This window comes from Castor canadensis, chromosome 6, assembly GCF_047511655.1.
Source record: "Castor canadensis chromosome 6, mCasCan1.hap1v2, whole genome shotgun sequence".
Lineage (NCBI taxonomy): Eukaryota > Metazoa > Chordata > Mammalia > Rodentia > Castoridae > Castor > Castor canadensis.
This window is the reverse complement of record NC_133391.1, coordinates 64,684,407-64,702,191: the sequence shown is the minus strand read 5'-3', so window position 1 is coordinate 64,702,191 and position 17,785 is coordinate 64,684,407. Positions and strand designations below refer to the sequence as shown.

At 39.0% G+C, this 17,785-nt stretch overlaps 1 protein-coding gene across 5 annotated transcripts in view; it reads left to right on the top strand.

The window, feature by feature from the left end:
* Positions 1-65: 65 nt before the first annotated feature.
* The window catches only part of Marchf3 (membrane associated ring-CH-type finger 3), a 136,258-nt gene continuing 118,538 nt past the window's right edge, over positions 66-17,785 (top strand). For 4 of the 5 annotated variants that reach the window (XM_074076603.1, XM_074076604.1, XM_074076606.1 and 1 more), the window contains exon 1: positions 67-295. The gene's annotated coding sequence lies outside the window, so the exon portion shown is untranslated. Of the gene's footprint in view, positions 296-17,785 lie in introns of all 5 variants that reach the window. The other variant, XM_074076607.1, reaches the window with a different exon arrangement.

The following is a 17,785-nucleotide window of genomic DNA, read 5'->3' as shown; positions in this document are numbered from 1 at the left end:
CCAGCAGGGGCCGGACCCGAGCTGGCTCCGCCCCCAGACCCCGCCTCCCTCCGGAGCCTGATCTGCTCTGCGCCGCGTTCCGCCTCATTCGCTGAGCAGGTCCGTAAATTGTCAGCGCGCTCTGGGTGACTGCTGAGCCGGGGCGGCCGCCGGGCTTGCGGTGCTTCTCCTGAGGTGCCCGCCTGAGCCAATGTGCCCGGGTCCTCTTGGGCGTGGGCATCCGCCGGTTCGGGGCAACTTGGGACTGAGGACCTGCAGCAGGGTGTCGGTTTACGATCCGGACTCGTCCAGGAGGGTGAGTGGCGGTTCGAAGTGAGAGCGGCTCCTCTCGGGGCGCCGTTCAATGGCCAGCGAGGCGGGGGGCCGGACACGTCTGTTGCTCGTCAGTCGGTCGGTTGATGCGAGCGTGGCGTCTGTGGGAGGTTAGGACTGGGTTGGAATGGACTCCGTGTCAGTATCTCCAATCCCGAACTTGTTTTCAAAGCCTCCCAACTCGGCCCGGGTTGCGGCTCTGCGTACGCACCAACTTGGCGTGACTGCCATCACTAGGTGTAGGACGCGCCCCCTGCCCCTCTGCGGCGGCGACACGGCGCTCGGCCGGCCGCGGTGCCCGCCCGCGTGCGGACAGGTTCTCACGCCCTAACCCGCGCCGCGCGCAGGCTGAGCCGCGCTCACGGGCGCCAGCCGGGCGGGTCTCCGCGCCCAGGGTCGTGGAGTGTGACCAGCCCCGTGCGGTGGCGCGGTGGGCTTCCGTGCTCTGCAGAGTCAAAGGGACTGATAGCCCCGCTGGACCTTAAACTTTGGGAAGTAATTGCTTCCCGACAACACCGAATCTGAGCCGCTCTTGAGAAGCTGGGACCGCCACATCCACCCTCAAGGTCTGTCGGGGGGACTTGGTTAGGACCAGGGTCTGTAACGGTGCCCCAGCCCCGGAGAGTCCAAGGCGAGACTGTGAAAGGGACCGCCAACCTGGTCGGGCAGTGTGTGTTTGAGCACCTGTGTGTTTAAGTGATGAAGTTGTGGCAAGAACTGACAACAGAGGAATCAAGGTTAAACCTGATACTTGGTTTGTGACTGGGTCTGGGTTAGATTCATATTCTCTCTCTCTCTCTCTCTCTCTCTCTCTCTCTCTCTCTCTCTCTCTCTCTCTGCGGCTTGCTTTTCTGAGGGCTGTTACATGCATGCAGTTATATGTGTATAGATGCATATATAGACATGTATATACACCTATAGATGCAGGTGTGTGTATATGTATGTGTAAAATTGATAAGTAAATGAGGCAGAAATCTATCAAGGGGAAACTCAGCCTTGAATTTCCCCCGGATCACCGAGATATGGACCCTCTGAGCCGTGGGATGTGTGGTGGATGTGTATGTGTAAGCATGTCTGCGTCTGCCTGGTCTGTCTGGGTCAGTGTATGTACGTGAACTTTATGAGCATTCGGTTCAATACCACTCGGTGCAGATAGCGCGTTCCTGTTTCACAGCCCAGCAGCCGCCAGCCAGCCCATCTGTTAAAACATAACATGTACACTTCAGTCAGAGCACTGGGGTGGAGCGTGGGTAGGGGGCAGAAACAACATGCTACAAAGCCTGTCTCTCAAGTTCTATTTTCATTCATTATTTGGCCTGAACTTGCAGTTTTGATGAGGGAGAAAAGAAGGGAAGGTTGTCGTTAGAAAGAGCAACTATTTTGTGGAATAACTGTAGCCATGATTTGGGGAGGGGAGCTTATAGGAGAAAAAAAAAATCCCCTTAGAAAAGGAAATATGGTGCTTGACAAATCACCATGCAAACCATCATCGGTTTACTGCTTTGCAGTAGCATATATATCAGAAGCTGTTTTATTTTGCTCTTAAGAGGATGCATTAAAACTGAATTGTTTTGCACCACAAAAAAAGAACACTGTAATAGAAGTAAACGGAGCTTTATTGCAGAGACAAGAGTTAAGACTGCCTTAGTAATTCTAGTGAAACATGCGTTTAGGAATTTATAACCTGGACATAAATTCATATTCAGTTAATCATAGTAGCAATGGTTCACAATTTATAGTTTAAAAATAATAAAAAGGCTTTATCACAAAAATTTTGATGACTAAAAAAGGTATGGGAGGAGTATAACAGTTTAATAAGTTCCTGTAGCCAAGTGACTGATACTTTAATAAACTATAAATTCCTTTAATAGCATCATTACTTTTAGTAACAATAGAGGCCATATTTTTGAGAAGCATAGTTGATGTTTTTCACAATAATTTTATGCTCATAATTACATTTTAATAATGTGTTCATTATATGTGGGAAGAATAAAGTGGAGTAGTTTTAAAAACTCATCACAAGAAGTATTTATGATATAAAAACATGGGAAAAAACATGCAAATCCCTTATATGTGTGTCCAAATTTGAGATGGGCTATACAGACACAATAATTCTTCTGCCTTGGTATGAATCATATAAATCAACTGGGTTGCTCCTTAGAAATTCAGTTCTTGGGCTGGACTGTTTAAACCAAAGGATTCAGTTCCGGGGTCTGAGATGGGGCTTAGGAATCTGCTCCCCCAGCTAATTCTGATATCAGTGATCTCCTTACCAGGTTTCAAGAAACACTGAGATGGTGTTTATGATGTAAAAGAACATAGTCTGTGAGCTGATTTAGCAAATAATTGTTCAGAAATTTACTGGTAGCATTTACTGGCCTTGTGATATTTATAGGTAATGGATTAACTCTCTTTCCTCAACAATGGCCCTTTTTGTCCTGTGTTTGGAAGCCTCTGCTATTGCTACTCCAGGCTGGCCCCAATTCTAAGGAGGGTTGTCTGGGGAAGCAAAGCAGTTTAATACTCCTCCCCAATTTTGGCTCTACCACCTACTTCCAATCCTGGGATGGGTTGGATGGGTCCCTAGGATGTTCTGGGATGAGTTGGTCAGTTCTCATATGTATTGTTGGGTATTTCTCCCTGGAAGGTAGGAGAGGAGCACCTTTGCTTCCTAAAAAGCTGTTTCAGTCTTGGGGGCTAGAACCAAAGTGCACACTTTAGCTGGGTTAGCACAGATGAGAGTCAAGGGTGTCCTTGGGAAGGTGTGGCTGCTCTGCTGTTGTCCACCAGACTATTCTAGGCCATCCATCCATAAGCCCAGGGATATTAATCTTCTGAAATGTATCTTACAAGTATTTTGAGCTGTCCAATTAATTGGATGGATTTTCTAATTGTAAAATAGATGGGTTGAGAATTTATTGCTACCTTTCCTTTCACTGAAATCAGCATGAGTTTTGATTTTTTCATTATTACCAATTAGTTTCTCACTTATTTTTTGATACTGAAATCTGGGTTCTGTTCTCCCATTTCAGACTGTGCATTTTCCAAATAAGACTGCAGTAAGGTTTGAAAGATAATGGATCAGAAGTTGCCCTTCTCTACCATTCAAGTACCTAAAAAACCAAATGACTTCTGAGGTCAGAGGTGTCTGGAATATTTACTCTCCTGATGAGAGAAGGACGTAGATAGGTTGGAGCACTGAGCTTAGATTGTTCCAGACCATTAGATCATCACTAGGACTTTTACAGACCATTATCTGTTTAAGAAGCACTTGATAGGCATGTTGATAGGATACTTATCTTAACAATCCTCAGAGGACAATGATTTTTTTTCCCCACTTTGTTCCAGATGAGCAAACAGTAGCTACAAAAGGCTAATATTTAGGTCCTGTCTTTCATATTCAAAGATGATACCAATAACTGAGATGTTGGCCTTATATTTTGAAATGTTTTTATTTAGTATTATGGTAATATGACAGGTTATGCTTAGTCATTCAAGTACAGTTTTTTTACCCTCTTCTTTCAGTTTTTTCTTATATTTGATGTGACCTTGTAACAGTTTTCTTTGTAGTTAACCATCATATATGACAACTGGTTCAATGACCTTGACCTTACAGCCAACCTTGACCTAAATAGGCAAATCATTTGCTGAAGGTCACAGAGCACAACAGAGGCAAAGTATACGAGAAGAATTCTTTAGACCTATTTTAGCCTTGTACTATTTTGTCTATTCTCATGTTATGCTGCTAATAATGTTTTACACTGACAAAATAGAGTTACTTATATTTCATTTGCCCAGCTTTCACATGATTTGATGGACTTAGAAAAGTTGAAAAGCCTGAGGTATACCACAGCCCCTGATCATACAATAGCACTGATTTGTGCCCAGTTTTAAAATAACTACAGTAGAATGCTGCTTTTCTGAAAACTGGGTCATAGGTCATTGTAAGCTTCTATGCAACAATTATAATTTTTTTTGACCATGGCATAGTTCCAACACCTAACTTTTATTTGACAAATTCTTTTCAAGATTGACCCTTCTTCCCTTACCCTTATTCCCATGGCAAAATCTACTTGTAAAAAATTCACTTTTGAAGTCTATCTCTTCTCTTAACACTTAAATTTTAGCCTTTTTAACTATTGCTCCTCTAAAGTGCCCCTTCGGAGTTCTTACCTTTGCTATAGTTATCTGGATTTAGCAATATCTTCTAAATGAGAACAGTCATTGAGCTAGAGACATTTGACTGTAGCTTTGGCTTTTGTGGATTTAATGATAGCAGTGGTAAGAAAAAAGAAAAAGGTGAAGAGTGATGTTGAAGTCATGTTGATAGGTGTATCATATTAGATATCCCCAGCTTATAGTGTCAGTGGGAAATTTAAGATCCACATGAATGAAGTAACAGATGCACTCATCTGTGGCCTCACAGACACTCCTAATACAAGCTGAAAAATTTAACTGAAGACAGCAGATCCTGGGTTACACAAGGAAAACAAATGTTAAGCTCTGAGAAAAGAACTGGACTAAAAGTGCAGGGTCAGGAGTGGGGGTGGGATGGAGAGCATGTGGGAAAGAAATACCTCCAGTAAAATGCCAGCTAGGATGGTAAGAAATTTATAGAGGTGTGGATGGTTTGGGGTTTCTTGGGGGCATTGATTCTGTTTTATATTGTCTTCACAACCTGCTCACCCTGCTTGCTTTAAATAATTTATTGTAGCAGCAGGCCTTCCCCTGGTTTGTTTCTTTTTTTATATCTATAAATTTTCCCTTCTCATCTCTGGGTCTAATCAGAGGCATATATAATTGTGTGGCTACTCTTGAGTACTTAGGAAAATCCATGATCAATATCACTACATCATAAACCCATGGCTGTTCCATTTTATTCTACAGTGTTTTCTTCTGTTATATTGACTTGGTATCTATGTTTTTAATGATATTTTATTAATCTTTGCACAATGAGACTTCTGGTCTTATTCTTCTTGGCTAGAAGTATCTTTTGAGTAATCCATCATCAGATCACCAGTGATCTGATGATGTATTTATTGCTCACTATTGCAGTGCTGGCAAGGAACCCAGTATGGTTCTAAAAATTTGATTAAAAAGAAATCAAGTTTTTGCAAGGCGTAGCCATCCAATTATGTTAGGAGCTGCCAAGTATATTTTTTGCTAAAATATACACACATACTTCAAGTGAGCAAAATTGTGCTCTTTTTGAAGGCTTTTAAAACTTTTTCCTAGGAAATAAATAGAACAAGAAGATGCCTCATAATTGGAAAAATTATGAGTGTACTCCCTCACTCCAGCCAAAGATAAGATACAATATTTTTATAGATTATACCCCTGAACACTAAAGTGGATAGAATTATCTTTTTAATTGACAACAATAAAAAACAAAGTTGATAAGAACTAGCTCCCAGTCCTTAAGCAATCTTCCAGGTAATCATTGGAAATCAAAATGAGCTGAAATTAATTAATAAATACTAATTGAATAGCTATCATAGATAGTGCCTCTGCTAACTCAAAATTCAGTTCAAAATTCACATTTGGGAAGCTTTCCCCATGTCCCTTTTTGGCCTGATATGCTCTTTAGGTTAGAGAGAGTCCTTATCTCCTATATTCTCCCCTCCAGACTATTTTATATGTAAAAACTATTATAAAAGTTAATTTCTGAATTAAAAATCTAGCACAATTGTTATTTAAGAAAAAGAAACAAAAACAAAACTACCTCATGACATTGAGCTTTGGACACCAGCAGCCTGTAGCCCAGCACCATCTTCCTCCTTAAATGCCCCCCAGTTCCTCAGGCCACAGCTGTCTACTTACTTGCACTGAATGGTGAGAGGAGCCAAACTATACGTAACTTCAGAAGATACAAGAGTAAGGTTGTCCCACTCCGGGGGGGACATAGCCCATCTGGGTGATTTAGCCCTTTGAGGGCGGGGCCACACTTTTCATCTTGCAGTTTTTCAAGAAAGGTGACTCAAGAAATGGCTGCTAGGTGCACAGAGAGGCTACAAGGAATTACAAGTGAACATTTGCAGGGCTTCCAAAGTATATGCCTAAAGATCTCCTCTAAGAATCTGAATGATAGCAGTTAGCAAATTGTGAGGCTACGCTATTGACCTTACTACCAGTCTCAGCACTTCCTAGGGCCGTGATCTGCTCTACCCATCTTCACAGTCCCTTTGCTTCATTCCTGCCTGTCTCCTTCCCGCACTACCTTCCCATGTGTCTTCTTCAAGGATTCTTCCAATTCCTTCCCTTGCTAGGACACCTGCCCTTGCTCTTCTTTTTTTCCCACATACTACTTATTTCATCCTGAAAGGTAGATGATCAGCGGGCTCCACTTTGAGACTTGGGACAACCTCGCTCTCATATCTTCTGAAGTTATATATGGTTTGGTTCCTTTCACCATCTAGTGCAAGTGAGTAGGTAGCTGTGGCCATGGAGAATTGCGGGGGCCTTTGAGGAGCAAGATGGTACTGTTGATGTCCAAAGCTCAGTGTGATGGGGTAGTTTTTTTTTTAATAATTGCAATTGATTTTTAGTTCAGAAACTAAAAATCTTTTATAATAGTCTTTGCTTGTAAATATCCTTTTCTTCAAGAAGCTCCCTCAACATAGTCATGTTTATCACGTAGTTTAATGGCCTAGGTAAGCACTAGTCTGGGGAGCTGCGTTACTCAGGTTGTGTGGCATGCATTCAGGTACCTTACAGTTCAACCAAATTAAACATAACTGCATGCAATAGAAGCTGTTAGAGTAGCCCTTTAATGTTAGATCTTATGGGGCCTTAGGAATGTAGGTGATCAATGACCCTGATTTTCTGTGTCATCTGGAAGATTGAACTTCATTTAACATAAGTGTTTTTTTGCTCCACCAAGAAGATATTAGAAAATTGAGTGACTAAGTCTAAAAGGTATATACATGTTCAAAGCCACAGAGAAGATGAGCAACCTGGATTAGGTTATGAATTCAAGTGCTGTTTCTTTTGGATCACTTGTCCCCAGGGCATATCCCGAGGTCTCCCCTTTCACCTTTGGATCTGGGAGCTTAGGGAAGCTCAAGCAAAGCTCTAGGTAAGGGTCCAGAGGCAAACATCTGTGGGACAAATCTGCTCATTCCCTTCGTACAACCAGTGAACATTTTCCCTGTGGTGTTTTGCTTTGCATTTTCTGAAGTCTGCTTTTCAGTGTCCTAGATACCAAACTTCTTCCTTTTACATTTTGCAGACATGCCCCACAGTCAGACATTGTAATTCCTTTACCTTTTAAGGGTCCCTAATTTCAATCTCTCTCCTTTTTTTTTTAATTTTTATTTTATTCATATGTGCATACAATGTTTGGGTCATTTCTCCCCCCTCCCCCCACCCCCACCCTTACCCCCCTGCCTCCTCCCTCTCCCCCTCTCCCCCCTCGCTACCCGGCAGAAACTATTTTGCCCTTATCTCTAATTTTGTTGAAGAGAGAGTATAAGCAATAATAGGAAGGAACAAGGGTTTTTGCTGGTTGAGATAAGGATAGCTATACAGGGAGTTGACTTTCTGTACATGTGTGTTAACTTCTAAGTTAATTCTTCTTGAACTAACCTTTTCTCTAGTTCCTGGTTCCCTTCTATTGGCCTCAGTTGCTTTAAAGTACCTGCTTTAGTTTCTCTGCATTGAGGGCAACAAATGTTATCTAGTTTTTTAGGTGTCTTACCTATCCTCATACCTCCCTTGTGTGCTCTCCCTTTATCATGTGATCAAAGTCCAATCCCTTTGTTGTGTTTGCCCTTGATCTAATGTCTGCATATGAGGGAGAACATACGATTTTTGGTCTTTTGGGCCAGGCTAACCTCACTCAGAATGATGTTCTTCAATTCCATCCATTTACCAGAGAATGATACATTTCGTTCTTCTTCATGACTGCATAATGTGTATAGATACCACATTTTCTTAATCCATTCATCAGTAGTGGGGCATCTTGGCTGTTTCCATAACTTGGCTATTGTGAATAGTGCTGCAATAAATATGGGTGTGCAGGTGCCTCTGGAGTAACCTGTGTCACAGTCTTTTGGGTATATCCCCAAGAGTAGTATTGCTGGATCATATGGTAGATCAATGTTTAGCTTCTTAAGTAGCCTCCAAATTTTTTTCCAGAGTGGTTGTACTAGTTTACATTCCCACCAGCAGTGTAAGAGGGTTCCTTTTTCCCCCACATCCTCACCAACACCTGTTGTTAGTGGTGTTGCTAATGATGGCTATTCTAACAGGGCTGAGGTGGAATCTTAGTGTGGTTTTAGTTTGCATTTCCTTTATTGCTAGAGATGGTGAGCATTTTTTCATGTGTTTTTTGGCCATTTGAATTTCTTCTTTTGAGAAAGTTCTGTTTAGTTCACTTGCCCATTTCTTTATTGGTTCATTAATTTTTCAGCCTCTCTCCTTAATTCAGTCCTCATCCTCTCATGTTTTCCTCTCTTTACCTTCTTTTCAGGTAAGAACTCCTAACAAAAGCTCTATTACAATAAGTGTCACCATTAGTATCTTCATGCCAAGAGTAACTGCTATTGACCATTCTCAAAGGATTTTCTTAGAACATTCCAACGTGTTTTTTTCTGATGGGATATTACATGCTCTGGCTGTCATATGCAGTGAAAAAGTAATTAGCCTCACAAAACCTCAGTATTCACCAAACTTACCCATAGTCCTCAGTGATACTCCCCTTTACCTGCTTAATGACTCCTAGTGCTTCCTGCTCATTTTCCTATCATTAAGGAACAAGAGCATAAGGATCTTGCTGGCAACATACAGATTCATTGCAACCAAGGAGGCAAAGCTTTCTGCAAAACCAGGATACAGAATAGGGAGAAGAAGAGTGGGCCTCCTCTGATTTCTTTACAAACAGTCTTGTAGACTGGTGCAGCTTTTGTTTAATTCTTAATTTGGTGTTCTTTCTGGCCATACCTGTTTCTCTTTTGATGCTGGGTTATTGCCTTATAGCTAATGTCATTGTTTTCTTTTTCTTCAGAATTATTGTCAGTGAGTCTCAGTTTTCTCTTGGTTTGTTTTACTTAATTTCTATTTTTGATGTTTCAGGTTGTTTTTTCCCCATCTACCTAATTAAGTTATATTGTTTCTAACCTCTTCGTATATTTTTCTGTCACCTTCCTGCTCCTCACAACATCTCACAGTTAGATACCATCCTCACATTGAATGAATTTCTACTTTTGCTACAGATTACTAATGAAGACATTAAGTGGAATCCTGATAGTAACCCTTTCAAGAGCTAAGGCACCATTTACTATTCTGTTTTAATTATAGTCTCTTAGAAAATTTTCACCAATTATAATGTTCACACCATTTTTCAATTTTCATTTTATGCTTCTCAAATACTGGATGAAATTATGAAATCTATATTCATTACATTTTCTGCTTTCCATTATGTGCTAAATTTATAATTCTGTAATTTTCTTGTAGGAAAATGCATATTAGATTGGAATCATTAATTTGGTTTCAAGACATATGGGTTTTTTTTTTTTGCTTACCATGAACCATTATTTACATACTCTTTTATTGGACTTCATTCTCAATCCCCACCATTAGTCATTAGTTCCTCAAGCAATAATCCTACTCCAGCTCTTCCCTGTACCTCTTCCATCTATGCTTTTTTTTTTCAAAATGAATACTTTATTGATCCCTACTATTTCACTTAAAAATCTCTACATATCTGAAAAAAAAATAGCCATGTTCTTTCATGTTGTCTTAGTCTATTCAGACTGCCAGAACACAACACCTTAGATTAGATAATTTATAAATAATTGATATTTATTGCTCATAGTTCTAGAGGCTGGGAAGTCCAACATCAAGGTGCTGGCAGATCCAGTATTTGGTGAGGACCTTCTTTCTCATAGATGGTGCCTTTCTACTGTAATCCATATGGCAGAAGAGGCTAGCTAGCTCTCTGGTGTCTCTTTTATCTAGTACTAATCCCGTTCATGAAGGCAGAGTCCTCATGACCTAGTTACTTCCTAAAGGCCCCAGTTTTTAATCCTGTCCTATTGGGGATTAGGTTTCAACATATGAATTTTGGGGGAATACAAACATTCAACCATAGTAAATGATCAAGATTTCTTCCTCCTTCCTTTTCAGGTAAGTCTGCCTCATGCACATCTTCTCTGGAGTGCTTCTCCCAAATTAGTCCTCTTGTCCCCATGAAATATGGAGCTGCTTTTGCTTCCTATGCCTGAGATCTGTGACAGACTCCATGACCTCTGTTGAAATTCTTATGATTAGGTAAAGAGTGAGTTGGCAGCTTTATGGAACAAAAGACCCATGAAAAGTATGCTTCACTTAGTTCTTAGGAGAAGATCAGATGACAGGCAGAGAGGCCACAGGCAGAGAGCATTTGGTACTGACTTCCTTTGCCAAAGTACTATCTTCTTATTGCAATTTCTAGAGTGTTTCCTCATGGGCTTTTCTGGGTGACTATCCCAGTGTTGCAAATTAAAATGCTTTCTTATCCCATATCCCAGAACTTTTGGATTCCACTGAGCTAGAGTCAGAGACCTAGTTCCAGCTAGTTCCAGTCTAAGACTTTTTCAGAGAAGGAGAAATGAGTGATTTTTCAGAATGGAAATGAACACATGGAGGTAATGTGGTATTCTTGATAAGAGATCTTCTGCATAAAAACCAAAAGACTCCAGTTCAAATTGACACACACAGTGAGGAAATGTATTATCTCAAGTGAGAAATATGGCATATAGGAGGACTGGTGATCCAGAGTCATAATGACATCATCAGGGATGCAGGTTCCCTTTGTCTCTGCCTCTATTGTTCTCAGGAGATTTTTCGTATTTACAAGATGGCTGCAGCAGTTCAGATGTCACTTGTAGACATGACGGTATCTACAGTAGAGAAAATAGAATTGCTTCTCACATTTCAAGGTCTCCTTTTGAAGAATATGAAAACATTACTAAGAAGACTCCCAGAGGACTCCTCACTCATTGATCAGAACTAGCTCACATGCCCATCTCTCAGTCATTCACTAGCAAGGAATCATTGCCTAAGGAGGAGGAGATGAACTTGAACAAAATCATGATTCTGTTAGCAAGAAAGATGTATGTGTGGGGGGAGGCGGGGCAGAGGATAGATGTTGACAGGCAATTGTAAATGTTTATTACATGTTGCTATTTGGAAAATGACTACAAAATTCACCCCATGACTGCTGTACAGTTGGTAGGTTCTACTGAGCTGCTACACATTTCTGGCCACAAAATGGCAGGCCTACGTAGACAAAAAGAAAAAAAAAAAGCCGTAATGCAGGCTAATTAAGGACAGAGAAATGAGCCAAGATCAATAATTATTCTGATTGGAACCACAATAAACCCTAATGAATTTGAATGTACCGATTTATGTCTCTTTGTATTAATGAATATATGATCTTTGCTGAATAAAAAGAATAAAATAATTTGCTTATTTCTGAAATATTGTTTTGCAGTAGAGGCCTATTTTTGTTAAATATTACATATTTTTTTGTTAAATATTAGTGACATATCATTGTGTTAACAAGAGTGATCATCGTGATCATTATTGATTATTATAATTGGCCACTATTTATTGAGTGCCTTTTATAAATTAAGGCTTTAGATTTGCTAGGTCACACAACTAGTAAGTAGCGAAGCTAGAATTTGGACTTGGGTTCATCTGCTCATGTCTCTTTCTACTGTCCATGAATAAGAAGGCAGTCCCAGAACTCCCATGGTCTGTAGGGCTGTAGATGATTGGGCCCTGACCAACTCTGACCTCTTACCCTGTTGCCCTCACCTAATTTTCCAATCATTGTTCGTCTAATGAGCCATCTCATTCTCACCTGTGATTCTTTGCATTTGTGGTTCCTTATGCTTAGATCACACATTCTCAGTTCCCATGGCCATGTCCTCTCCATCCAGGTTTTTAAATATCTCCTCTTTACAATACCTCCCAGGACTATCCCTAAGCATAATCTGTTTAGGGATCCTCCCCCTACCCTGATTATTTTGTTTCCTTTATGGTACTTGCCACAGTCCCACATAATTTACTTATTTGTCTACTTGTTTTTAATCTTTCTACTCTAGAATGTAAATTCCACCAGGTCAGAAACCTTATTTGTATTTAAAAATAAATGAACCAAAAAGTAGATAAGTTAATGAATGAATGGTTAGATATTTTGATTTCTAATAATTTGTAGTCAGTCTTTATCTCCTACTGTAAGAGTAAGGTAAGATGGCAATTGTCATTTGAGCCTGAATACATCCATCTCAGATACTTTTTCTTATAAAATTTCAAAACTAACAAAGTCTAGTGTTTATTCTATTTGAGGACAAAAAAAAAAGATATGGATATCAGAGTTCTTTGGAGAAAAGTTATACTTACTATAGTGATATTATGTAAGAATTTCAACGAAGTCTAGCACTAAGGGAAACCTGAGTAATACTGTCTAGGTTTTTAAAACTTAGTATAGTTTTAAGTTGACATAAACGCTCACAAACAAAGTTTCTGGCTGGTGGTATGGCTCAAGTGGTAAAGTGCCTGCCTGACAAGCACAAGGCCCTGACTTTAAACCCCAATACCAACAAAAAATAAAATAAATGAAGTTGCTTATAAGGCTGAATAGTAAACTAGGAGAATGATAATTGCCCTATCATTTGCAATGGCAAATTCACTTAAGAAAAATAAAATTGTTTTCTCTGCATAGACATAATTTTTCATTTGAACTCATGTAGCTACTAAAATGATTTCTTCTCAGAACTGTGTTCTTAATTATTCTGAAGTAATTACAAAGGTGCAAATTGAAAAATAGCTTTACCTCACATTAATTTGGAAGGGATTGACAGAGACAAAGCAGAGTGCTTCCTTCTAAAGTCCTTTTTCTTTGGTTTTCACCTTCTCCACTAAAGTAGGTGCTTTTGTGGTTTTCTTTCTTTCTTTTTTTGCTATTCTATGGGTTGCTGTGTCATTTGCTAACTAGGCTGGGGCATTATTTTCTGAGGCTTGCAACCACTCAATATCACATAAATCGTCATTTAACTTTGACAAGAACATCACATTCCCTCCATCCCTGTTTATCTTCCCCAGGTGACCTTGCAAGCTATAGTATCAGTCTAAGCCCACTTTACATTGTTTTCTCTCCTGATGTTTCTACTGTCAGAAAAGCCTGTTAGAGTCACTTACTATGAAATATACTTCTGAGCTAAACTCCCCGTATCTTATTTCCAAAAACAAATCTAAATTTTATGATGAGTAAAAAACATGTGTATTTGAGAGTAATCTAACTCTTGCAGATGGTTTTTATGTTATATCTCAGAAACAAGTCAGAAAAAATGAAGGAGAAAGAAAGGGAAAAAGATGTTTTGATGTTTGCATCACATTTTCTTCCTGTGTATTCTGGCAGGAAACCCTTTCTTCTCTGCTTTATCCTCACTCTATAACTTGAGTAGAGTTGGGTGTATAATTATGTCAGAGTTCATCAGGAACCTGGTAAAAATGAGATCAGTAATTAAGGGTTGGATTAATGTATCATTAGTATTTAAATTCAACAGGTGTATGGTCTATGTGAGCTCTTGAGAGGCTGCCTTTGACAGGGTAGTTTTCATATACAATAGATTGGCCCTTTTATGGATCAACTGAAGCTTTTCTTTTTCTTTCTGTGTGGCTGTGTGGGTGAGAAGCAGCATGAGGTTATAGAAAATGTATAGCAGAGTATAGCAATGAGAAAGAATCCATAATGGGCACACAAACATTGTTGGAATATTTCCCAAGTACTTTGGGGGTGGAGGGTGAAGGGTGGGGGTGTCCGTGAGGTTTCTTTGGCAGAGGCAAAGTGGAACGTGTGCTTTTCCATGTGAGAGCCCTGATTTGAAAGGTCCTTTTTGATTCACAAAAGCAGCTGCTTTTGAACTAGTGTAGCCAGAGTTTTGGAAATTCACTTAAATGGGTGTATTGCAGACTCCTGACATCTGTTTTGGAGATTTGGTTGAGTGTTGGAAATTTATATATTCACAAGTAACATAGAACAGGTATTCTTCATTAGAGCATGGGATTCTTTGTTCTTTTTTTTTAGGGCTTGGGTATCAAAGGTTACAAGAAAAGACAAAATTTTGAACAGTCACTTGCTTTGTTACATGTATACATAAGTTTACAGTGATGGCTTTCTTAATTTTGAAAACTATAAATGACCGTATTACTTTGCCTGGTAAAACATCATTACTGAGTTACCCTCCAGCATATTTTATTGTCTAAAAGGCTTTCTACTCAGATATTTGTATCTTTCACAGTACTGCTTTTCAGCAGGTTTTAGGTTTTGCCCAGTTTTACCTTATGAAGTCTGTGGTTCTTTCTTTTTGTACATGTCTATTCTATCTTTGAGTATTAGTTTTTGTATACTCTTTTTTATCATTTTTAGTTAGTTATTTTCACTTTTCTAAAAATTTCAGACCTATATGATACTGACAGTAGTTTCCTATTGCTTTCAAACAAGCTTATTTGTTACCATTTCTTCAAACAAGATAAGTAACTAGGACATGATTCTTTCACTTTTTGCTAGTTTTCAGTTTAATAGATACTGACATTCTTTAGCATTCTCACAGATTGCTTTAAATAAAAGGTGAATGTTTTGTTTTTAATGGGTCATAACCATTGTATTTATTAAATAGCAAGTGAAAAAATATTACCATAAAGCAAACTTCGTGTGGATAGTTTGAGTTGGAAATCATTTGAAATGTTTTATGGCCACATTTTGTGCTAAATATAAAAATAATTGTGTTTCCCATGTGTGAGCATCAAAAGTCCCAGTTGGAAAACCACGTGGTATAGCAAGTAGGTCACTATTGATGGTAAAACATGAGACAGGAAATGTGATAGCTAAGATTAGAGGCCCAAGCAGTATGTCTCGCCATGCTTGCTATATTGGTTGTCCAAAGAAGTGAAGGACTCAACAGGGCATAACTAACTAGCCAAGTTAAAAGTATTAGCGAGGGTAGACTTTTAACCCATCATTCCCATTTGTTTCTAGATAACTCACTTTCCAATTGGGAAAAGAATTGAGCTGATTGGGTTTACACACATAGATGGGCCTCTGCATGCCAATTAAAACTGTAGTCTTTATATTCTAAAAGTGTACATGGGAAGCAGTAGTCAGCTATGGATGCTTACATTTATGAATTTGCCTGGTATTTGAAATTATTAAGAAGGAATAATAAAATAGGTAAAAACAAAGTCTCTTAAAATCTCATTTATCTTCATATTTGAAGGCATGGTAGTGTAGAAAAATGGTGGGGAGGGGAGAAGTACACTTTTGGGGAGTTCAGTTATCTTTTCCTTTTCTTTTTGGGTAATATGAGGAAGACTTATTATTTATATATGGGAATTTTCATTATAAAAGGTATCTGATTTTTTCAAACATACTTACATATTCTAATTTTTCAGCAAAAGGCTAGAAAAAAAGCTGTAGGACCTTTCAAATCTGCCCAACATGAGATATAATACTAATTTTTTGAGCTCAGACCAAGATGGAGCCTTGGATTCTGAGTATAGCTATCCCCTTATGCTGGATTAAGCAGTTGAACACATGGCCAAAGAGCCCATGGTTATTTGGATGAGTTGATAGATGCATGCTGTGATGATTGAATTTGGATCTGTCATTAGAGCCTTATTCATTCACTTCCGGCACAGAGTCCTTCAGAGAAGTGTCCGTGCTTATGGATTCAGTGTACTTTGAGTGAGTAGTTTCATTGCTTGAATCTCAGAGGCTTTGCTAGGTTTGTGTCTTCAAAGGCTAGTAATGCAGATGAAAATACTAAACTAGGATTATTTCATATAGGTGATAACTTTTAAGAAGGGTGTTAAGTGTATGAAGACTCAACAGAAAAAGTATTTTTAAATTTTTGTAATTTTTTATTGTGACAAAATATAATACAGAGGTTGCCATCTAACCATTTAAAATTTATAGTTCAGTGATATTAAATATATTCATAATGGTATGCAACCATCACCACCATCCATCTCCAGAACTCCTCATCTTGTAAAAACTAAAACTGTATCCAGTAAACAGTAACTCCCAATTTTCTCTTCCCTTACCTCCTGGCAACCACCATTTCTTTCTGTCCTATGATTTTAACTACTATATCTCATTATAAGTGGAATCATACAGTATTTGCCTTTTTTGTGTGAGTGACTTATTTCACTTATCATGTCTTCAAGGATCATGCATATTATAACAAAGGTCAGAATTTCCTTCCTTATTGAGGCAGAATAATATCCCTCAGTGGAAAAGTATTACAACAATGTTTTTAATCTGTATTCTTTCAGACACAGAATCTAGAGTTTCATGCTTGATCCAGTGGTAGAATGTTGGGAAAGGGTTGGAGGTATACCTCTTTCAGATGTCCCTTCACAATAAAAATTCTGGGAGTGGTTTCTAATTGGTCGTAAGAGGCTTGTTGGATTTTTGACTGGAAAAAACACAGGAGGTGTGATAGTTGATATGACAGTTAGGCCTGGTTTGCCATTGTATGCCTGGTTCTCAGCCATCACAGAGCAAGCTGGTTGTGAGCTATAGAGTTAGTTCATTATCTAGGCTTCTTGTCAGAGAACATAGCTAATAGAGTTTGGCAGAAATATCCAAGAAAATGTGAAGGAATATCTGAAATGCATTTTTGCTTTGAAATGAAAGTTTAGACTTTTGTTCCCTTTTCTAGTTTCAAGAATGTGAATAACTAATAAATATTTAAATTTTTATGTGCCTTGTTCAATCCTTTACCATGTTATGAAATTGGTTACCTGTTTTTTGCTGCTATGAGATTTCTCTCTGAAGTCAGTGTAAATGACCAGATGTCCAGGTCCCTCATTCTGTTTCGACACAGTCAGAACCCTGAGCTCTGGTCCTGACTCTTCCTCTGACTGGAGAGAATAAAGTCACCAGGCTCCTTCCTGGACCTTATGTTCCTCTCTGGGAGAGAAATAAAAAATTGGATCATCTCTATGGATTTGTTCTGATGTTAACACTCAACAATTCTAATCATTTTTCAAACCTATTGTTTGACTTTTCCATTTCATAATTAGTAAGATATAAAGTTGGTATCTTGTTAGTAACTTCTAGTTGGAAAACCCATTACTAGCTGATTGCTTCAGTTGTCATTTTGGCTGTTTCTTTGTTTATATTTCATGGAAGAGCAAAGTTAAATATGTCTGATACAAATTCTAAGCAAGAGTAGCCAGTAAGTTTCATACTTTAATGCAAGAAGAAGTAAGCCCTTTTTTGGGCTGAGTGGGGTGGTTGGTGTGGGTAGGATATAAGGGTCTAGTTTCATGGGAAAATAAAGAGAGAGGAAACTTAATATGCAAACATGTAAGAAGAGCCCAATGAGGATTCACGTAGTTAATAACCTCTGCCCCTTCATGTAGGAAATACAACACTGGTGCTTAAAAACCTACGTATAAAAAAGTAGCACAAATAAAAATG